Here is a 24,631-nt window from a genome sequence, read left to right as displayed (position 1 = left end):
GACTCTGTGGATCCAATTTAATAAATTCAGGTTTACAGTTCTTCTCTACTGTGTCAGAAATCTTTCCCCTACTCTGCTGATGTAGCTGTTTTTTCTGAATATAGCTAGGGTGGATTCAATATCTCAATACAGCCACCTAAAAACATCTGCTTGTGGTCTTAGTTTTTAATCTACTGTTTTGTAGATCTGTATATAAATAGATTAATTTTGTTATTCTGAGGAAGAAAAGAGAATCGGGAAAATGGTGTGGGTAGAGAATAGGGTGGGAGACAAAGAGTAATGGAGAGAAAAACACTAGAATACAGTTTTTTAACTGTTACACCCTATTGATTAGTAATATACCTTCAGCCATTTTTCCTTTAAAGGAATATGAGATATCTGTTTAACGTTTGTAGGAATGTAGCAGTCGCTCAGTGCAATCTGTATTGTTGAGTGTTATACTATGTGAATTATGAGAAGAATTAGTTATGAGAAGATTTGTAATCATTGGACCAGACCAGGAGGTTTAGAGGTTGTTTGTGCCTCTGAGATCCTTGGTATGTGTTTAGAATCTAAGGTCACCTAGTGTAACACAGGCTTTCTTAGCAGAATTTACTGGGTCAAATTTCACTACTTCAGCTAAAATACAAGGAAATTAAGCTTGTTTTTAATTTAAAATGATTGATTTGGATTCATTGCTTATTATTCCTCATAAGATATTGAAGAATAGGAAGGATTGATGGGGAAACTGTCATTATGCTATCCATGGGAGTCTTGTCCTCAATGCACCTTCACACTAACAAAATAATGTCATGATTAGTTACAATTGAGTTGATTTAACAATTTAAGAATTACCTTCTTCTAGTGAAAGTGTTTCAATGTAAGTAACATAGACTTCATTAAGAAAATGGTTTCTGATAGCTGTTAACAGTCCAGCTTAGGTACAGCCCCGCCACGTCCTCTCTTGACTTGTACACACAACCATTCTGGATTTTATCCTGCAACAATTACACTTGTACCAAAATCTAGATTTCATGATTAATGCATCTTGATCTGAGCTATAGAAGGGACTTGTAACTGAGAAGCTGAGTACTTCTGCATACTCACTGATTGCAAATTTTGTATTCTTCTGTCAAAGCCAAAGCTGCTTACTGATATTATAGATGAGTTTACTGAGGAAAGAGAACTTGTTTTTTAATAACTAGACTGCCAAATTTTTTTCCTCTAAGTAATTTTAAAATAAAGTGTTTCAAAACTGTCATATTAAACTAAGTTCAACTCTAATTTTTCCTTTTTTTTAACTTACACCTCAAAATTATGGTTTTTAGCTACAAACACTTACACTATTTTGTTTAACTCTCTCCCTATGTCTCTCCATCTTACTTTGTCCTTCCATTTAATCCAATGAGTAGAAAAATCCATTAGTCCTTAGTTCTATTATCACTTCAGGAGACAAACTAAACCAGAGAACTTCAAATGCATCTGTAGCCTTAGTCTGTGAAAGAATTGTACTCCCTAGCTGTCTTCTCTAAATCTCTCTGCTCCCATTTCCCATATTATGTGACAAAAGAGATGCTGTATCTCTGCCTTAACTATTATGTTCACAGTTAAGAAGCTAATGAAGCTGTATTTGGGATACTAATGTGTCATAAAATTGGGTTTGGATTTTTCTCTGCGTGTGTTTCAAGATAAGAGATTAAAAGGTGCAAAAAGCGTTGAGTATAAATTAACAATACAGCTGCCTGAAATGTGGAACTTTCAGGTAGTGAGAAAACTTTTTTCACAAGCTGCTGCAATTTTGATCTGAAACATAGCCTGAAAAAAAAACCCTTTCATTGAACATTCTTTTTAGTAAAAGACTAATGATACTCTCCAAGTAAAATGTGCTGTCTGACAGATGGCAGCTGAAAGTCATATGTCTTCAGCCAGTTTCATTAGGGTCTGCACTAAGTAGCAATGTTGAGACTAACCAGTCTTTTATGTCTATTCATGGTATGCAGTAAAAGGCATTCATCTTGTATCTGTGTTTTTAATTATTGCCTCATTCCTTGGGAATATTATCTGAACTGAAGAAACTTCTGTAGTGCATTTTAGATCACCATTTTCAAAATTTGTCTAAATTTCTTGACCAAACTAATGTTGCAATGCAGAACATTATGTTGGAGTGTGGCTGTAAGAAACATATCATGCAGAAAATGGTCAAGATAATTATTCAGGTCTATTTGGCAGCATTTAATCCCTATCTGAAAGATAAAGGTTTTCTTTTTCATATATCATCTTAAAGATCAATTAGATTCACAATAAACCAAGAAAAATGAAAGATGGAATACTGGATCAATGAAGTAAGATTTCTAGAACTAAACAACTTCCAATGTAGACAAAAATATCAAAGAGATATAGAACTGCCTGAAGATATTCTGAGAGGGGTTATTTTGTTTTGGTTTTTAAGGAAACATTAGCTCTTTGAAGTTTTGCTTTTGAAAGGCAGGTTGAAATGATTGTCCTTTGTCAGTGAGACCAGAACAAATGTAATTGTTAACTTAAAGGTCTGTTAAGAAAATATAAATTACAGGGAATTAGACATCTTGTTTTGCTACTGTATACATGTTTTAGGAAGAGACTGTAGAACCATCATCATCTGAGATTGTAAACGTGGACTAGATAATTAAGTGGATTAAGTAACTACACTCATGTAGAATTCTGTTTCTAGAAGGGGAGGGGAAAAAAAATCCTTTCGTCTTCTCTGCCATGTAGTTCATCCAAGATCTGGGTAAAAAAATTTTCTCACATCACAAGCAAAAGTTTTTATTCCCTCATTTCTCTATTAAAGCTTAATCAGACCCTGAAATACTAAAGAAGCCCAGGTATTTTCCAGGTTATTTGTCCGGGTCTTGTTCTTGCAAGTAAGGTGAAAAGATTTTTCCAGTAAAATCAGGTGAATCACATTTCTCTTGCTTTATCTATTTTTCTTCAGTAGTATCTGTGCAATACTACCTTCACTGAAATTCTTACCTTCAAAACCAGTCAATCAACAAATTCTTGGACTAATGGAGGATTTTGAGTTCACATCATTTCTAAGAATAATCAGTCACTGATATTGAAATCCCACCATCTTTTGACATCCCTATATAGCTTTAAAAAGGGGGCAGTGATCATAGAATCATAGAATGGTAGGGGTTGGAAGGGACCTTTAGAGATCATCCAGTCCAACCCCCCTGCAGAAGCAGGGTCACCTAGAGAAGGTCGCATAGGAACATGTCCACGTGGGTCTTGAAGACCTCCAAGGAAGGAGACCCCATCACGAAGTGATCAGGATGCTCATGTTGCTTATGAGTAAACAGAGGAAGCTGAGTGTTGATCACCTGCCTGAAAGGAAAAGGACAATTGTCTTAGAGAAAATTCCTGAAATAGTGAATTTATTTTTGTAAATAAGACACAAGGCTGGAAAAGAAAAATAAACTTTGCACTTGGGTTCTTACAGAGAATGAGAATGAGCCCAATCTGGTAAATATGAGGGAAGGAGAAGTGGGGAAGTGTGTTCATTCATCTCACATCAGATTTCTAAACTAATCTTTGAAACATTTTCTTTTATTCTTTCTGACTTAAGCTAATGGGATGAAAATAGCTTCAGAATATACCATTTATTTTCCAATTTCATGTAGTCACGAGTCTTTTATTAAACAGCCATGACTCTCAACAACCCAGTAAATATTTTTTGTTCCTTTAATTTTTCCTTACTGCGGATACTTAGTTTGGTGTCACTCACTACTCCATCAAGCATATTGATTCGCTTTTAATTGATTAATAAGGAATGTATAGAATGAAAGTCGACATTTTAATTACAACACTGACCCTTTTCAGCCTGCCTGAAACAGGAGTTTTGGTAGTCTGTTACTTGTCACACAGACACAGTTCCTATCTGTAAAAGTAGATAAAAAAGAGAGATGTAAATGGAATTAAGTAAATAAATAAACCCCAGTACTAGAATAAGGTGCCTTGGAGATACTCATCTGAAGCAGGTGTAGGTTGTGGAGCTTTTTCCTAGTATTTCAGCATGTGGAATTGTCCCAATTATCTGACCACATATCCCAGCCTTTTACCACTCTTTTCTGGCAAACAGCTTCTTCTCAGGCCACAGAGTTTAGGGAGGACTTGAAACTAACGTCTCCCAAAACAAACTCTTATTCTTTTTATTCAGAAATAATGTTCCAAGCACTAACCTAATGAGACTGAAGACTGATTCATTCAGCACTTGCTCTGACTCAAGCAGTGATGACAACGAAGCCTGAGGTTATGGAAATGGACTAGAACCAATATTTTTGTTGAAATTCAATAGCAGAGAGTGAAATTTACATGGTCTTTTAAAAGTAGAATGCAGGAGAAGTATGGGTAGAGAGTGCTGAACTTTTGGCACACCTCCTTGAATTTTTTCTAACCAACACTAAGTAAATAACAGAGTACAACTTTTCACTAGTCTGTAAGGATTGTCCTCAGGGAAGGGGGTAATTTCTTCAAGGTGTTTATTAGAACGTTGAAGGGATGTCTCATTCCAGCAGATCTATGTATGTTGCAGAAATTATTGTTTTATTAACGTATGTCTCTTTTGCCTTACCCCAAAGAAAAACCCCACACTTTTCTAGAGGCTTGTTCCATCATCCATCTTCCGCACAATATTTTCTTAGATCTTGTATCAACTATGAAGCAATCTTTGAGTCTCTCTTGCCTTTAGATTCTGCAGTGACAACTGAGTTTCAATGAGAGGCATATTCTGGATACAAGTAAGCCATAAACATTGAAACTTCATTTTTCAGCAGCATTTGGAGCAATATAGAGTTTAGGAATTTGACGGAACTGCTTCAATAAATGTTTATATCTCCTAAAAAAGTTACAGTCACTTGAAACAACCACAGAAGTCTAATACGTGTCACAGGCAATAACACAGAGTGTAAACTGACTCATTTGGCCAATTATGAAATGCAAATATCTGCATTCATTTTTTCCATAAGTAAACAGAATTCATAAACTAAGAGTTAAAGATTTTACATTGATGTTGTTTGGTTATTTATTATTTTTTTTTAAATCTCATTCTTTGATACACTGAAGAGAAAAATAAGAAATCTGGATCTCCTTTGCCTCACATAGGCCTAGTTTCTGCTTCTTAACAAATGACTTTCAGTGGAGCTTCCAGATCATTGTTCTCAGACAAAGGTTATCTTCTTTTTATTCTAGACACCTGTAACAGAATTACTTAGAGCTATGACTACTCTCCTACCTCTGCTGAAGTCAAGGCAGAAGGCTCTGTTTTCACTTTATGCAAGTAACACAAGAACTGTACAATTTCTCTGCTGCTTCTCAATATGAACCAATCTTCCTGTTCTTCTGCAAGCAGGTGTGGGCATTATCAGTCTCTGAATATTAGAAGTCAATATCTTGCCTTTGGCCTCGTAGTGAATCAGTGTCAGAATTCAGATTTCATGATAGTTGCTCATCTCTGGCCACTGCAGCTATTCGTGTTCTCTCAGGCAAAATTGCCGTTTTGCGGTATGTTTACCTTTCATTTTTTCCTTCCCAAGAAAACATGATTACTATTGCTGGTTTCTGTCACATTTTCCATTCCATTGGATATTCAATATATCAGGTAACAGGCATCATTTTCACAGTGAATATATGTCATTTGACTGTTCCCATGTTTAATCCTCCAAGTGTTCACAAAATAAGACTCCCTGTGAGAGAAGAGAGAGATATTGAAAGAACAGTGAAGTTTTTGGTATGTTTAAAGTAACACTTTTGTCACATTAAACCCCCCAGGAAGACTTAATTTCCAGTTTCCATAGTCCACTTTTCTTGTACTAAGACAAGTTTGGTTCAACCGACATCTCGTTTTATATCTAAGATCTCTCCTTGCATATAGCCCATTTAGGAAAAGAGAAGAACACTTCTTAGTGCTACATCCTGGAAATCTTCTGTGTGGATTCTTTTCTTTCACTCTGAATGCTACATTAGAAACAGATGGCAATCTGTGTTCATTTATGGGTGTTTGCACATCTTAGTTTTATTTTCCAAGGAAAGCAGCTTTACACAAATATGCTGTGTATAACTGCTGGGTTGTCTGACTCATATCTAATGACCAACTTTTTCTATTTTCTGATAAATTACAAAAAAGGGTGCAGGGAAAAAAGAAATGGGGTGACAGAAGTCTCCTAAAAATGAAATGTCTAGAATTTTATGAAAATTAATATCCAGAGATATGTGTTGTTTCTGGATTCTGTGGCCCTGAGAATGTAAGCTAATGCCTTGATATACTTTGAAGGGGAAGATTTATATCTATATTATATAAATAATATATTATTTATTAAAATAATATTATATATTATTAATATATATTATTTTAATATATTTTTAGATATTTACAAATATCTAAAGGGTGGGTGTCAGGAGGTTAAGGCTTCCCTTTTTTATATTGTAGCTAGCAACAGGACAAGGGGTAATGGGATGAAGCTGGAACAGAAAAAGTTCCACTTAAACATAAGAAAAAACTATTTTACTTTTGAGGTGAGGGAGCGCTGACACAGACTGCCCAGAGGGGTTGTGGAGGCTCCTTCCTTGGAGGTCTTCAAGACCTGTCTGGACATGTTCCTATGTGATCTGATCTAGATGAATCTGCTTCTGCAGGGGGGTTGGACTAGATAATCTCTAAAGGTCCATTCCTACCCCTACCATTCTATGATTCTATGATATCTGACCAGTAACTCAGAGATCTGCAAGCCTTATGAGATTGTTAGTTTGTTTGAGTTTTTTATATCACCTGTCCTTTCTCAAGAAAAAATCCAAACAGGTACTGCTTTAGCAGTAGAATTTTAGCCGTGTTTTACACAGTCCCTTCATTGTTCTACCTTTGGAGTTTAGAAAAAACAACTTTGAACAGTTCATGATTCATGCCACTTGACAAGAGATTTGCTGTTGTTTTTCGTGTTCTGTCAAGAAGATTTTTTGTGCAAAAGTATGTCTAGGAGTATGTCTGTTTTGATGGATTATTACAGTGAATATATTTTAGTTTATTAGCACTATGAAAGGCATAACCAAGCATTAAGTTTTACTTTCTGGTCTGAGTGTATCTAAAAACCATGATTTCTTCCACATTTGTAACTTTTAATGGCCCATCTCTGTAATGCTAATGGTACACTCTGCTTCAAGTCAGGAGAGGTTAAAGGTTTGACCAGAGTATGCTCCTGTGTAAGGAAACTCAATTCTGGCTAGACCTGAGTTTTCTTCACATATGAAGAAGGTGTGACATTTTGATCCCACTCTGTCATTAACCAATCTTTTAATTTTAGTAGACTCATGAGTTCATGACTAGTCCCATCATTTCTTAAAGCTGTGTCATATGTACATCCAGACACAATTTTTATCTTCATTTGCTAACTTGAAATGCAAAAAAAAACCTTATTCCACTCTTGTTTGCCTCATTTCACTGGACAACCATGCATTCTTCTTAATATTTTCCTTTTTTCTTGCTAATAGTTGCTGATGTTCACATTTCTTTAATTAGTAAGTACAAGAATTCTGATGGCCTCCACTTTTCCTGAAAGGGATTTTTGTGGATGTAGGATGGAATGAGTTGAAGAATAAACAGGGACAAAATAGAAGTAGGGGTCTTGGGTCCGTATATTGAGTCTAGAAGTTTGTTGATCTCTCTCCCTCTAAGAGAGAACAATGCATCTATATGTTACTATACTGTGTAGTAGAAGAAATGGGAATGGAATGAAAGCAAAAGATTGCTTTAATTTCCCTTATGAATCAAAATTCTCAACAGAAAATAACTGACTTTCAGACTTACAAGGCTTCTGAATAATGTTCTCTAAGGCTCTCTCTTTCTTTGTGTTCTGTATTGTAGTCATTTCACTTCAAAAAAATCCGTGCTCTGAGCACAAAGCAAGTCGAAAATACTTAGATTCTGTTACTAGTTAAAAAATAGCACATAGTAGCTCCCTGTTATTGCTGAAATATTAAATGTCAGCTTAAAAAAAAAAAAAACACAGGGTCTGCAAGCCAGTTCTCCAGGACTGCTTTCCCTTGATAAGCAGACAGGATTTTACTGTAAATTGCCTAATCCTTTCTATTATTACTCTCTATGTTTGGTAGGGATGAAAAAGGAGAAATGCATCCTGCTTGTATTTGGAATACAGATTGCAGTGTTTTATTAGTAAAGCTCAGTAATGCTGAGTATCTTAAATAGTTGTCATGGAACAGAGTATGTAGTCATCTGGATCACTGATGCCAGATTCTGGGTTAGGATTTTGTGTTCTACCAGGCAATATGAATAACTACAACTTATTCTAACCAGGGAACCTCGTCAGCAGGTCTTTGGATGAGGAGTTATGCAGCATAGGACATTATTTCAACAGTATTAGAACAGAAATGCCTCTTCTGCTCTTTCTTAGATATATCCAGTTCCTCAGAAACTGAAGTTTTCACAGAAAAGAGCAAGGATATAATCTTTTGTACTACAGTGGATGACAGGGTACATTTTCCTTTCATTTTCCTCTTATTTGCTCAAGAAAAGGGGAAACAGCAGAGAAAAGGGAGGTAAAAAATAGTATGAAAAATCAGGTATTTCATCTGGATTTTCTTAGTGTCTTTTGTTTGAGAAAAACTTGATTAATCATGAATTTTGCATTGGTTTATAGTCTTGAATATACTGACAGATCTTCCCATTCTAACAGTCTCATTGCTCACTCTTGTTCTGTTATCCACATCAATTCTTCCCTTCCACACCTCTGTAGTGTGTGCTTAGTTTAGGATCAGGATGTACATAGATGCTGTATAGATGAGAAAGTAGGAAATGATCAGCAAAGAAAAATTGCTCTAATGTTTCCATCAACAGCTCTTTGACAAGTGGGTAGAACAGAAAGAGATCACAGTGGCAAAAAAAAAGAGAAGTGAACTTGGTAGTGGAGGATGTGTTCCCTTCCCACATTTTGAGGGTAGTGTCTGACATTTCATAATCACAACTTGCTTACATCTTACACTTCTATACATCCACCCCTAGACATAACAGAGATGTCATCACCAGATTCCTAGTTTTGCTCGTTTCTGAATGTTTGAGTATGTATTTCACTCAAATTTCACAAAGAAATACAGGATGCTTCATACATGATTCTGTGGAATTTAGTTTCTCCTTATAGTAGTTAAAAACTATTTCTTTGTAATGTTATAGACAACAGTTTCTAAAGTTGATGGGGAGAGATTAAAGTGTATGCCAAGTTCTGCTGACTAAAATGCTTTTTCCAGACTAAAAAAAGAGAGTTTGATATATGAATCAGGCCAAATTGTGCTTACTGTTACAACTGTAAATTTTTCAGGTTTTAACCTTATCACTGGCATGTTGTACATCTTTCTGTAGTAGCTCCACATACAGAAAGATAAATATCATGGGAATCATGAAAGGACAGATGTCCCTCACAGCTGTCATAAATATGTTTTGAATTGAGCTTTCATTCTTTTTGGGCACAAAAAATTGTTTGAGAGGGTAGGGAAAGGAAAAGTTGGAAATATTATGATTGTTCTTAAGATGTATGCTTAGCACTCTGTAAGCAGTATTATCAACTGGACAGTCACAGGCATTCCGTAATGACTGATTGCTTGTGCAAGTCTTCAGCCAAATCAAACCAGATCACTTATGCGTTGGCAACACATTAGCTAGGGAAAGACTGAAATTTCATTGTTTAAATTTCAAACACAGTAAACAAATCTGCTGTTGGTTTCATGTTAGTGAAAACAATCTGTAGGATGTGATTGTATGCATTCTGAATTTTTGTGGGATTTTTGGTTGTGCAGTGATTTGTGCCAATAAAAGTAGTTTTTTTAAGTTTTAAAATCATAAAGCAGTGTAACTATTACATAGTATCTGATTTGAAATTGTAATATATCATGCTGTACTACAGTGCATTCAAATTTTGTTTATAGCATTTTATTGTCATGTCAATTTACATTCAGAGTAGAAGAAATTGGCTGGCTATCAAGCAATAAATTTTAATAGATTGACCATCTGCATCATTTGATATGGCATTCAGTGATTTTTGTCCTGATGTGACAAACAAATTATCATTCTTTTGGGACTGCTGATGTTCAGTTTTGCATGACTAATTTAACTGTAGGCTGCTCAGTCCCTGACGTTTGATCTTTACATTACAACCTCTTAGAGGTAGATGTGACATGAAGTGCCAAAATACTCTGCAAGAGCTACCATTTCCAAAACCTTTGCTATGTTCAGAAGCTAACGGTATAAAACAGTGTCTGTCAAGACCTAACTGTCTGATCACCATTCATTGCTGCTGCTTAGGGATTCAGATAGACTGAAAAATGCAGACAGGTGATAGAAAATATGTATCATGATTGATAATCCTAAATCAATGGCTTGGATTTTAATGCATGCATCAGATTCTGGTCTGTACTCTTGAACTGTAGAAACAACCAGGACAGTTGAGTGAAGGGCATTCCTGGATGGGGGAGTGGGAACTGCCAGACCTCAAACCCAGAGTTTAAAAGGCAGCCATGGCAAACATCATCAGTATTTTCTGAAGTTGTGTCTGTATCAGTGATCTTGCAAATCTCCCTGTGCAGGATGCTTTTGTGTGTTATGCACCTGTCGTGATCATTTGGTCCATGGCTGTAGGTCCCTGATGGTGCTTACCAGTATGTTGATTTGGTAGTGTTCCTCTTACTCTAGATTTTTGAATGGCTTCTCAGACATCTGTATGTTAAAGTCTTGGAGAAAGTGTGTGGTGGGTAATTAGAAAATGGTTAGGTGGTTTGCAAGCTTCCTCTCAACTTGCCACCAAACTATGTACACTTCCATGCTGTAGTCTTGTGGCACAGCCTTCACCCTGTCCTGGGTCAACAGCAAAGTAGAATATGCTGCTCTGTGCCATGTACTAGGAGAGTATCAGAGAGAGAGAGGAACAAATCTCTCAGTATCTACTGTCTTTTACCAAAGGATGGAGGGAGAAAAAGCAGACAACGTAATCTCAACAAAACAGGCAACTACATGCATTGTTTGGTATGAAGCTTCTGTTCAGTTACCACTCTTCCTCTTGCTACTAGAGTAATGCCAAATTTTACCTGCATTGCCATGCAACACAGACTTCCAAACTAGGTTTTTAAACTTTGATACATAAGCCTCTTCAAACTTAATAGCCATTACATTTTACTTCATTATTCAGTAATACAAAAAGAGCTGGGAAATTCCTGGCATAAGAGATAGTTTCACCTCTGTGTTAATTCCTTCTCATCCTAAGGCAAGTCAGAAATCAGTATGCCTGGACAAACAGATCTCACACAGCCTGCAAAGACTGACAATGTTGAGAAGAGTAGCTGTTAATTGGGAAACATTATTTGCAGTGTTCTCCTGCATTCAGAACAGTTTCTTTCATTTTATTGGCTTTATACATAAAGGAACTTCATTTGTTAGACTATTATGGAATAGAAAAGAAAAGAAAGCAAGGGAAAGTAACCAGACTGTGATAATATATTGAGGAAAGCTACAGATATAACACAGAGAATGGAGAATAATCAAAATACACGACCTTGTTATACTGAGAATTTGACAATGTTTGCACCATATTTCAGATTGGAAAAACATATGAGAAGGAGGGAGATGAAAGGAAGACAGACCTTCATTGCCTACAAGCAGCTAAATTTGTGTTTAAACACTGCAGTGGAAGCTTAAGTGACTAGCATAGAATGGAGCAAGCAGTTTAAGTGCACTATAATCCTTGAGGTTTTTTGCCAACAACTGGTGGAAGAGGACGAATCAGCATCTTTTATCACTTCACTTTCAAATTATGTCTATCTGTTGCCCTTTGCTTGTTGTCAGAGACTGAGTGGATAGACTCCTGGAAAAAAACTTCAATCATTAAATAGCTTGACCTGAAATCGATGTTTTTCCAGATTTAAGCAACTCATTTCTTTTAGATGACCCAACGTTGCAAACACAGATAATACAAGTTTACAAGTCATACAGTTATCTGTAATACTTTTCTCTGTTCTTAAATGGATGTTTCTAAATTCCAGTCAAGATGCAATCAAAGGGTTAGTTTTTGATCTTTTAGCTCTGAAGGGAGTCAAGTGCAAAGAATTTCACATGATTAATACCAAAGGAAAATTTCTTCATTTTAATAGAGAATAATAAAAACATGATTCATTTTCCTAACAAAGGGGTTTTTTTGACTGACATAGATGTATGCTAACATAAAGGAAACTGCCACAAGTTGATTTTACTCACCAGGATCAGTGTTATTTGTTCCATGTAGACACACAAGGAGATGAGGTCCACTTTTTTTTCAGTAAGATGAAAAATCAAACCTAATTTAAACGGTTTTTTTCATACACAATCTGGTATCATTATACAAAGCCAAATTCTTCCAGTAGGTTACATCTATGATCTTTTTGTGAGATCTAGACCTCTTGTAGATTCTTTGTAGAATGAATACATTACAGTCATCCCAACACCTTGATTTCAAGTTCTTGATAGTTAAACCAATTGAACAAACCTGGTCCTGTTAATGCCAAAAATCCAGAAGAGGAATTATTTGCAAGATTCAAGCTTCCAATCTTTCCTTTGCTCTCCTGCTTTTTTATACTCTGCCCAAAAGCCATATTATGCAGTAATTACTGTCATTTGCTGTGAGAGACAGGGAAGAGGAGCAGATAAAATCTAACACAGACATGGCAACAATTTCTTCTCATTATGCTAACTGTCATTCAGTTTCTCAGTTGCATGTTCTCCTTGCTTTCACCTTAACTCTTTTACTTCAAATTTGAAGCAAGAATGAGTGTTACATATTTTAAAACTGAGTTTCCGTTTCTTCAACATCATATTTTGGGTTAATTTTTTAGTTCAGATACTGAAGATGATTTGAGGAATCTTATGCAAGCTGCTAAATTTTAAAGAATTGTTATCTCCAAACACATTTTGTACTGTGGCAACCTGTAGAAGAGCCAGACGTACCCTTTCCCACAGTTGTGCTAGGTATAAAGCAAAAGTCTATTTAGCAAGCTCAAAAATGCTAAACAAAAATTCCTCATGAGCAGGATATAAACTGGTTTCTGAGTCCGTGAGAGCAGGACTGGAAACATTTAATTCTTCTGTTAAGGAAAGAACTGTGATGATTTGTTAGCTTGCTGTGTATGAGAGAGAGCTTGATCACAGCAGCTTCTAAAATACTGAGTATCCGTGGTACTTGCAGAAACAGGGAATTATAGTTTGTACTCTAAAAATGGCTTATGTGTGTCAGGCCATGGTGCTTTTTTTTCCCAAAGATTGTTACTTACATGAACTGAACAAGAATGGAATGGAATGGAATGGAATGGTAGGGGTTGGAAGGGACCTTTAGAGATCACCTAGTCCAACCCCCCTGCAGAAGCAGGTTCACCTATATCAGGTCACATAGGAACATGTCCATGTGGGTCTTGAAGACCTCCAAGGAAGGAGACTCCACAATCCCTCTGGCCAGCCTATTCCACTGCTCCATCACCTTCACAGTTAAATAGTTTTTTCTTATATTTAAGTGGAATTTATTGTGTTCCAGTTTCATCCCATTATCCCTTGTCCTGTTGCTAGTCACCACAGAAAAAAGGGATGTCCCAACCACCTGACACTCACCCTTTAGATATTTATAAATGTTATCTAAAGGTTGTCTAAAGCAATGTTAATCAGTCTTGGCTTCTGGGTTCTGTACAAAATATTTCAGGCATAGACACCTTACCAATGGTGACTCTAAATACTATTTTATTATTATTATTTTTAAAAAGCAGTTGTTACTACTGGCACTGATTTGCTGAGGTCAGGCTCCTGCATTTAAATTAATGACTTGTCTAACTCTTCACAACAGAGATATTGACAGACAGGCAATATTAGGATTTAAAATGCTTCGCGTACTCTTCTGATATCTTTTTTTTCCTAGAAACCAGAAAATTCAGCGATAATTATTATGTATTATTATGACTTATTGACATGTTTTCCCATTGAGACAAATGTCTTTCAAGAATATCCATCAAAATTGATTTTAATGACTTGTATCAAAAACACAAGGTCTTTTCTTGTTCTGTTTAGGTGAATTAAATGTTCTTACTCCTTTCTAACTCTGCAAATCATTTTAAGAATCAGTCTTTTATATCAGTAAGTGCAAATTGAATGAAGGGACATATGGCAGATGTACCTATATTTTCAGGTAAAAGAAATCAAGTTAAAGAACCTGGTGAATGACTTAAACTTTTGTGAAAACAAAAACTAAATTAACTGTCTTCAAGAGATTACATAGAGGGAGGGGGGGAGAAGGATGAGGCAGGATCCAAATTCACATTGTAGCTTCTGCTATAGAGCTGAGCTTCAAGTGCAGTGCTGACTTGGAGATGAGCAAGATCGGCATTTCTCATTTTGTCTTTGTCTAGAGTAATTCAGTCTTACATGATGGTCCAAAGAAAATCTTTCTGTGTTTTATCTTGAACTTTTATCAGAAGCAGATTGTCCATTCAAAATGTTGGAGATGTTCTGTTTATGTTTTGTTTCTTCTGTTCCCTTAATTAAAAGATGTTGCTGAGATGTTGAAATATTATCTCTTTTTTTTATCAGTCATAAGTAATACAAATGAGCATTGGAAGTTACAGGAAAGCAGTGAGACAAGAAATAAGTGGTATACTATAGATGGAATAAAACACTTTATTTCCTTGCATGAAACAAACTTGCTCTATGCTCTAACACCACCAGTGAACGTTTTTTTTCATGATCCATTTAAAATAAGAATGAATTGCACTTAAGGAAATCTGGCTGGATATTCTACCTCTTTTTGTCCATCTATAAAGTTATGGATTTTCTTTAAAAAAAAAAAAAAGTATTACAGACTGTCTGATTAATAAATTGCAATCAATCTCAATGCCTAATTATCTCCTTAGGAGTTTTGAAAAGAAAGTAATGGATGAAGCATACTTTTGTCTCAGCATGCGAGGAGCTGGTTGGAACAGCTTCCTAGATTAAAATAAACAAACCATCACTTTAAGTGAGCAAAATCTTAAATTACAAGTGTTTATCTGATTTTCTTGTTTAAATCAGGTAAAGCCCAGAGTGTGTTATTTGCTTGAAACAGTGGTTTAGGAATAAACATCTTGACAGTTCTCTTAAAATCCCAGAAGAGATTATAGCTCTGCAATATCTGAGGGGAAAAAAAATGAAGTATTAGGGGGTCTTGTTAGAAGTTTGACATATATAGTCAGTGGTTTATAGTTCCCAGTGGTATAGATGGACCTGTTAAATCAGTGTACATTCATAGTCCAAAGGAAAATGATGTTGGGTTTTAAGGCCATTTTATGTTTCCTTTATAGAAAAAAACAAATCTCAGAATGCATCTCCTTTTATTAAATACAACTGGCTTTATCAATGCTTTCTCTCCTTTTTCCTCCTTTCCAACATAGCAAAAATGGAATTTCTGAGCTTGAAAATAGAACCCCACCATAGATTTTCTTGTGTGGTTTACCTTAGCCTGATTCATTTTGCTTTTTTCACTAGCTTAGAATTAGAGATATGGCTAGTTCTCTTGTGATTCTGACTCTCATTTGCAAACAGACAAAATGAGAGTTATCTGAGAGTGACTTAGCATAGCAGTCAATTTAACGTTTACTGGAGGCTGCTGTTGAATGGCATGTGTCTTGACAGGCTTCTGTATGAAGAAGAGCTCATTAAGATGCAACAGTTCAGTCTGGAAAGGCAAGGACTAAGAGGTTTGCAAAATTATAAGAAAAATCAGGAATGCAAACATAAGGGGACATTAAAATGAAATTTGAAAGCAGCCAAGTTCAAAAGAAAATATATATATTTACTCATGGAACTCCTTGTTTTGAATGCTATTTAAATTAACTTGATATAGGAGCTAGACAGATCAACAGGGCACATCCATTAGCATAAATGATAAATGGTATCAGAATATAGCAATACTCCTGGCAGGTAAATATAATAGGTGCTTCAGGTGTACACAGGAGGTGCACTGGGCTTTCCTTCTCTAGAGATGGTAAGACACTGGTGAGAGGCTGGATAGACACCTTACATCACAGCTAGTTCTGCTGGCCAATATAAGTCTCAGACTTCTGCTGAGAAAATTGTGATACTGTCACTGATAAGGACAATATATTCTTTTATGTTATGTCTTGAGACATCAAAAAGCTGAGACAGGTCCTCAAAGAAAAATCTATCTGGACTTTACTGCTTTCCTTGAAATGTAAAGAAAACATTTTTATTCATATTCTTATGTGTTTGTCCAAAAAAAAACCCAAACCAGATCACTTTGAAAGACTAAGAGCTAGTAAGGCTTTTTACTATTTTGATTATCATTCACAAATCTCAAAATACTGTAGAAAAATAGTCATTAACCTTCCATTAACCTTCCATTAGTTATGAACTAACTAATCCACAAAGACTTCCCACTGAGCGTGCTACTTTTTTCATTCAAAGAGATCTGTTGATCTTCCACAGTTGTTCACTAGACCAAAAACTATTTAAAATACTTTGATTTAATGTTGTAGATGTTTTTCCTCTTTTCAGTCTCTTGTGTGCATGCACACATACTCAAAGATAGCTAGTCTGCATGTCTGTTCTGTAGCAAACGACTCTTTGGTAATGTGCTGATGAAAAGATAGTAATTGGTAGATCTTAATTAACTGGAAAGAACTTCCCTGTTGATGATTTCAGTTGTAAGCTCTGTTAGGCATTACAGGAAACACTATCAGCTAGTCAGACATAGCACATAATGCCACATGATAAGGACTAGTTTACAAACCATGATCATACTTCTGCTGTTGGCTATACTGTGGTCGTACTCTGAACACAAGCATGCTGTTACAATTGTTAGAGAGTTTTCTGTACTCAGTTTTCCTCAAGAGTGAAGAAAAGAAAAATCTAGCTGCGTTTTGGGCTTCACATGCTCTTCTATTTCTCCAGTCTATCGTATTTATAATGTCCATTGACTTTCCATTGTGTCTGCTGTTGTGGAGCAAGAAAAACTGTAGGTCATTGGAAAGAAATAGTGCATAGGAAGACCAGAGGACAAATTAAGATTTTTATTGTTTTCAGCTTAAAAGATTTTTTCTCTTAAACTGAAAACCTAAGATAACTACTGTGTGATTCTTTCATAGTAAATATCCATTTCTACTCAGGAATCTTGCTGTTCTGTCACGTCTTGTGTACATCAGAGACATTCTTTTTTGGGTCAATTTCATGTAAAGCAGTAGAACATTTAGGTACATGAGTCTTCTGTTAGATTTACTTGGGACGAAAAGTGTTCTGCTTTAACTTCTTGTTCTGTCATGGAGATCCTGATTATAATCTCCATACACTTTCCTAAGGCCACCTTTCATTACAGAGCTGTTTGTCATATTATGTATGATATGACGGTATGAGGAAATCCTCAAAAGATTCCTGGAAAAGAGCTAACAAAAAAAAATGTGTATAGATACCGTAGCCTAAATGGGGGGTTTTTTTAACCCTATTGTTGCTGATATGTATCAAATAATTATCCTTTGTTACACTGGTAAATCTTGAGAACTATAGAACATAAATTTCCGTCTCCAGGAAGATGGCAGAGCCTAAGCTAGAAAAGGACAGGATCTATAGGGGAAACACTGTTTCACTAACTTGCTGGAGTGTGGTGAGGGTGTCAGTAAACTGTATGGTTAAACAGGATCCTGACAGTATAATGCATTTAAGTTTCAGAAAGTGTTTGACAAACACCAAAGATTATTAAGTAATTCTCTATGTTATTCTATTAGATTAATTTTTCTTTTATATACTGGAAACATTGTTAAAGGATAAGAATTAATGAAAGGGACAAAATCCCTACCTCTCATGATGAAGAAAAGTAAAAAGGCAAGGAAAGGGGTCCAGAAAAGGTAGTAGAATTCTGGACATAGTCAGAGAAAGAGAAATGGGTTCAGAAGAGAAGAGACAGCATTTTCTGATTAAATGAAATCTCAGTGTGTCCAAACGCAGGCAGTTTTGTTTTCTGCATCTTAAGAAAGATGTGATGGAGTTAAAAATGTGCAGAGAATGGCAATTGAAATCACTAAAGATGTGGACACTGTCATATAAAGAAACTTGGAAAAAAAAACAAGGTGGGATTCTTCATTCCAGGGAAGAAAAGGCTAAAGAAGGGGGCATAACCAAGGTTTGTAAAATCATAACAATAAAGTAAATGAAAAATGCATTCACCAATTACCTCAGTGCTAGAATTAACAAGTACTGTCTGACACTGGTGGAAGACTGTTATAAAACAAAGGATGTCCTTTTCTATTAAGAGGATTATGAACCTCTGGAATTTGTTGCCACAGGAGGCAGAGGTGACAGATGGACCTTATCAGCAAGTAGAACAAGGAATTGGATAAAATTCTTTGAAAAAGGACTAAATTAGTGATCACTCATTAAAGCTGAACTAGCAGTGATGTATGCCTTAGGTCTACTAATGCAGCAAGCATGGATGAGATGGAACGACAAGGCCAGCGAACTGTACAGAAGGGCAAAGCTTATTTGTTCTCCTTTATAATGTCTTGTATGTCAATGTCGAGAGCAGAATATGAGGCTTGACCAAGTAATATCTTACCCAATAGGGCATTCCTTATGTTCATACAGAAGAAAATGTGGTTTAATTTCTTATAAGATCACTGTGAAGCGTGAAAGCTTTCTTGCCTAGTTAGCTTCTGATAAGATCATATACTTTGATGCATGTTCTCCTTCACAGCAAAGCCTGGGTATTGAATTAGTTTCAGTTTGTATCCTTTCACATCAAGTAACTTATTTCTTCACTTCAAAATTGCACTGAGTGCACCCTGAATTCTTTTTGTCTGTAACGTTCTTGTAGAAGTCCACAAGAGTATCTTGCAAGTATGTATAGAGCAAGGTGAATACTCTGGCACTTCTAGCTCTTGCCTGTCTCTGGAGATCAAAACTTACTTTTAAAATGTAACAGATTATGTTTTTTCATCCTAACTGAGTTTCTCAAGTCTGTGCAAATATGACCCCTATGCTTTGCATCCAGTGCTAGCAGAAGATGCTGAAGTGCCATTATATGAGGCAAAACACGTTGATGAAAACTCAAGACAACAGTAAGCAAGGCTAGGTTTCAAAAAAAGTCCTATTTCAGTGGAGTAAAGATGCTAATCATTATTTACTCTGAGCAGATGGAGAATATAAATTGCTTTTGCTGTTTCCCAGGTACAAACAGAAGTTAAAAAAAAAATACCAAAAACCCCGGAGTCACAGATAGAAAGCTAATAATGACACGAGATAAAAGTTTTCCTTACACATTCCTGAAAACTGTACTGATATCTCTGGCAGACAATGAATTACCTGTCAATGTCTCACCATTTGAAAAGTTTTTGCATTTTAAAAGCAACCTCTCCTTTAGCATTTTTCATTTTCTCAGAGACTGAGCATTTAAACTTCCAGCCATTCATCAGGAGATGTGCTGTGTGTCACTTTATGAATGCCCAAGTCCACTTATTATATAAGCAAAAAAAATCCCTTGTGTAAGGTTTTGTTAACAGATTATCTTTTTTTTTTCCCAGTACCACTCACTGTGTTATCTTGTCAGACCAGCTTTATGCTCTTTTTGATAAGCTTTCCATTCAGGACACAAAAAGGATCCTGGAAATCTATATAGATTGCTTGCCTTGCTGCATTTCCTTTCCCATTCTCTATCTCTTCCCAGAGGCTCCCTTTGAACTCTCTTCCTTACCCGTACACCTACTTTTTAATCCAAAGCCTTGAAAGGAAAAATATTCCAGCTAAAGAATTGATGGCTCTGTGCCCATTTGTCATCTATTTTTTCTCTTCTCCTAGCAGTACTGTCCTCTGTTACAAGGTCAAGCTTATCCCCACTCCTCTGTTGGCTTGTAGTGAGAGGGAAGGGATGACTGTGAAGAAGGCTTCTTGGAAATAACTGCACAAAAAATTTAGCCCAGTGCTAAATTTATAGGAGAGGGAGGAGGAGGAAGAGGTAGTTTTGGACTTTATTGCTTCCTCTTAATAAAGACAATGATTCACATGAGCTTTCATTATTTTGAATTTTTTTATACATAGCACTGTATTTAGTTTCAGCCAAAACTACCTTTTCATTTTGCCAGCACAGCTGTAGGCTTTGCTTCATTCAAAGGAAGGGAAGAAAGTCTTTCACTAAATACATTCTTATGCATTAATCTAGGGAGGCATAGTCTAACTGGGGAATTCATTTGAGTCTCTAGATTCAACAGCTGTGTTTAGTATTTGTCCTCAAATTTTCTCTTGCAGAATAAGATGGTATAGGATTTTTTAGTGATTCTAAGTCTACGCTTCTTATTGTTTACTCCCTTTGGACACTTTATCTCCTAATATCCATTGCCCACCACTATCTTTCATTCCAAGTCCCAGTTCTGTCACTCTTGGATGGTTTCTTACCTTTCCCTGATGTAGGGAGTGAGGAAGGAGCACAAAAAATCATGCAGTAAGGATTTTCTTCCTGTTTTTTTTAAAGCATAGGGAACAGCTTCTGCTCCCCTGAGCTGGACTTGTGCTGCCAAGGAAGGGCAGAAAGATCAGTATAGCACTGTCTGCTCTCACCTCCTGGGATATGGGATCTGCACAAGTCTCAGCAAATGATGACGTTTAAATACAGCTATTTTATTACCATGCTGGGGGGAAAAAACAACAATAGATTGTTCTGCTAATTTGAAAAGCAAACATTTTCAACACTTACACTATTGATTTCAAATCCAATCTTGTTTTTTAAAGGAACTGGGAGGCAGAATTTTCATTTCTTTTATTTTTTTCTTTCTTTTTTAACTTCCTGAATAATCATAAACTGGACAAAAATGTATACAAAGCCATGAACATTGCAGAAAGTTGCAGTACAAACTCACATTAGAATGAAATCATTATTCCATATAAAATTTTTTGTATCTTGAGGAAGTCTGTCTTATGGGCAGTGTAAATAAATATTCTCAAATTTATTTCACTTGGAATGCATCTTCACATAGGATAGTTTTTTCTTCTCTCTCAACTCTAAATGTGAAAAACTTGTTTAGAAACGAAAAGTTAACTAGGAAAAAAAAAGCATAACCATGAATGCTTTTGTAAAACTACCGATGTCAGCAATCTGGCTCTGGCACTGTTTAGTGTACTGTCTGCTGTCAGACACACAAACAATGCATCTTAAGGAAAACTTGGAGAAATAATTGAACTTCAACAGTTTCATGACTTTCAATGCCAGGTATCAAAAGTTAAAACAAGTATCTGTGTCCTCTTACAGAATTACGTTCTGAATGCTACTAAAGTGTCAACTCTTAGTTACTTTCTGGTTTTCAGAGAATCTAAAATGTAAAAGAAATGGTAGGATTTAATAAGTTGATTTTTACTTTCCCAGAGTTTGGAAACACGTTCATAAACATTAAATGGACACTAGGAATTTTTATCTTTCCAGAGTACTTGTCATACAGTACGAGAAGTAACCATAGAAGAAAAGGGCATGTCTGTTAAACCTCATTTCAAATAAACTTTTAAGATTGATTAATGTCAAAATTATATTCAATGTGTTTCTAGTCAAATTAAATATTAGTCAATCAGATATTAATGAAGACAGACCTTTGAAAGCAGGAATGGATGCATTTAATGAAGATCTAAAAGTATGAGCAGAGGAGGAAATTGTAAACTTTTAGTGAGATCCTGGGCAATGAGTGAAAGATGAGAGGGGTACTAAGGAGATGGTATAAGTTTTCACAGAAAAATTTGTTGGAATTCATTTTTATTTCTTCTATTCCACAAGTAGAAAGGAAATATAATTCACCAGATATAAAAACTAATTATGGACTTATTTAAAGGTAGATGATTGTAACAAAAGGGCCCAAATGAGATGCAGGCGGGTCCCAGCAGCACAGATGTAACTAAGCTAGAATATGCAGGATTTGGTATTCAAAGTATAAGAGACGATGGCTTGAACACTGAGCAGAGGAAAACCAGAGTTCATGGGCTTACAAGTAATGAATTTCACTGAGGGTGTTTGGGATGAATACAATGAATTGTCACTGAATCTACATTATGACAGATACAGCTATTATCCCAGCCAGTTTAGGCAGAAGCAAAAACTTGCTGATGCCTTGCAATGCTAGGCAGCTAAGAACCATGAAAACAGACAGTAACGCTCAGGATTGTGTGGGGTCTTTAAAACAATGACATAAGATATTAAATGATCATTTGAGACGCTGAGGACATCGTTAAAAAGCAATAGAGATGCTAAATAGATCTTGGATTTCTGCCTTTCTCCCCTCTCCCCTACTCTGAAATGGCAAGAGGCTTTTAAGGCCAGAAATTATGATGAGCAGATATTTTTATACTTTTACAGAGGTGTTTAAAGAAAGAGATCTTCTCTATCCTAATACTATGGACTACTTTACATCTACCCACACCTGAAAACCACAATTAACCCTGCACCACCTCAAAGATCTTCCTCATTTCACTTGCCCACGATTACTGTAGAAAGTAGGATGATGGGTTGATTATTTTTCCTTTTTAAAAAAAGGAAGAAAAAGCATGAAAAAGGATAGCAACATAAACTGTCATAACCTGTTGAAACGATTGACTGTGAACTGAAAATACAGACAGCTCCTCTGCCATCTGTTATACCTGGAGATATCTGGCACAAAGCTACAGTAGCGTCAGGTGGAAAAACTACAGGAGACATTCTAAGGTCATAGATATGATAAAAACAGAAAGAAAGGGTGTGCTGTGTAGGTGTTAGATGCCAAAAATGGATTCCTGATAAATACTTGTTTGATGGGAGAGAAATAAAGGAATTCTCACAATGCAAATAGGAAATACAAATAACCACAGAGTGGATAAGAATGAAAAGTGAACTTAAATATCTGATGTGGTCCAGGGACAGCTTCCAACTGCATCTACGTTGACAAATGAGATTGACTCCTGCAATATAGACTTATAGTTCTAAACACCTTCTTGGAGGCATTTGTAGGAATTTTAAACTCTTAAGAAATCTCTAGGGGCATGGGTTTGGCATCTATTTGTCAATGACGCAGCAATATCCCTGGAAGAGATTTGTCATTCTACCAACTAATTTAGCTACAAGACTGACTATTTAATCTTTTTTTATTGAGTGAGCATCCTTTAAAATACAGCTATTCCCTTTCTTTTAGTCTGTTGCTACTCTGAGAAAATGTGTTAATAGTTTATAAAGTACTTTATCAAACACTAGTTGGCTTGTTTCACTTGGGTGCTTGGTTTTGTGATCTTGTTTTTACAAACTCACAAGGTTAGAATGACACCAGATTCCAGTAAAAAGGACACTGCTTATGAGCAAAAGATAAGCTCATCATTATATGCCTGGTAATTTAAGGAATTGAACTATGTTATGTACAAGGTTACCTATCAAAATGAAAAAACAGCTTCATTTTTATAGTATGTTCATCTAATTTTAAAATAATTTATTTAAATTCAGTTTTAGTAATAGAGGAAGATGAATTCTAGAACACAAAGTAGGAGAAAAAAGTATTGTCAAGTAGACCTACAGAAGAGAGAAGCTGGTGAGAGGGAGGCATTCATTTCGTTGAGTATTTTTATGACTCATAATTGCATTTGAAAGGTCAAAGAACTTGCACTCCTTATGGTCTCTATGATTTGAGAGGATATGAAGGTATTTGGAATTTAACTTGATGAGTTTAATTTCTAAATGCAAATCTGCAGTGGTAGAAGCTATCAAATTAGAATAAGGTCTACTCATTCATACCAGTTGTGAACCCAATTCAAATTAGTTTCCATCAGTTGTGAATCTGGATCAAAGTTCACTTCACTGACAAAAATCTTTGTCTGTGGAAAGCACTCACAAGTCTGAAACGGAAAAGTAGTAAGAAAAGTCTTTTTGTAAAGACTCATGCTGTTCATTTTGATCTAGTTAAGACAGAATACAAGGATCCTGGGCTTACTTCTGCTACTATGTTTGTTAGGAGAGTATTTGTGAAGATTTAATGTGTAATTCTGCAAAGTTTATTCCAGTCTCCCTGGGCTGCCAGTTAACTTTTGTGTCAACAGAAAATGTAAAAACGGTATCTAGCATTACAGTAAAGAAAAATAGTACTTAGAGACTGGAAGGAGACCCAGGGACAGTAGTATGAAGAACTTGTTTATCTTCAGAATGCATTTTTGGAAGGTAATTTCTATCATTCTACATTCCTGGGATTTTGGGAAAACACGTCCTTAGGCGATAACTAGGAATATAAAGCTGTAACACTCCATTCTTATCAAAATTATTGCCCTAATATCCTTTTACATTTTTAAAAGATGTGTCAGAGAAAACTCCAGTATTTCAATGTCCTCCCTATCACATAGCGGAGTGCAGAATCAACAGATGATCAACACAGGAAATTCCTAAAGTGTCTAAAGCTCTACAGTTCTTTTAGTAATCAAGGGGTCTTCCTAGGTTTGCTACGTTTTTCTTTCATTATAACACAGATCATTTCAAAGTATTTTTTTCTGGAGCTGATCTTTTTCTTAAGTCTACTAGTATGCTGTTTGTATAATGTACTTCATAAGTTTAGAAACTCTGGAAAACACACTATTCTGTTCTAAGCT

The sequence above is a fragment of the Colius striatus genome, chromosome 9, assembly GCF_028858725.1.
Source record: "Colius striatus isolate bColStr4 chromosome 9, bColStr4.1.hap1, whole genome shotgun sequence".
NCBI classification, from domain to species: Eukaryota; Metazoa; Chordata; class Aves; order Coliiformes; family Coliidae; genus Colius; species Colius striatus.
Note: the sequence above shows the minus strand (reverse complement) of the source record.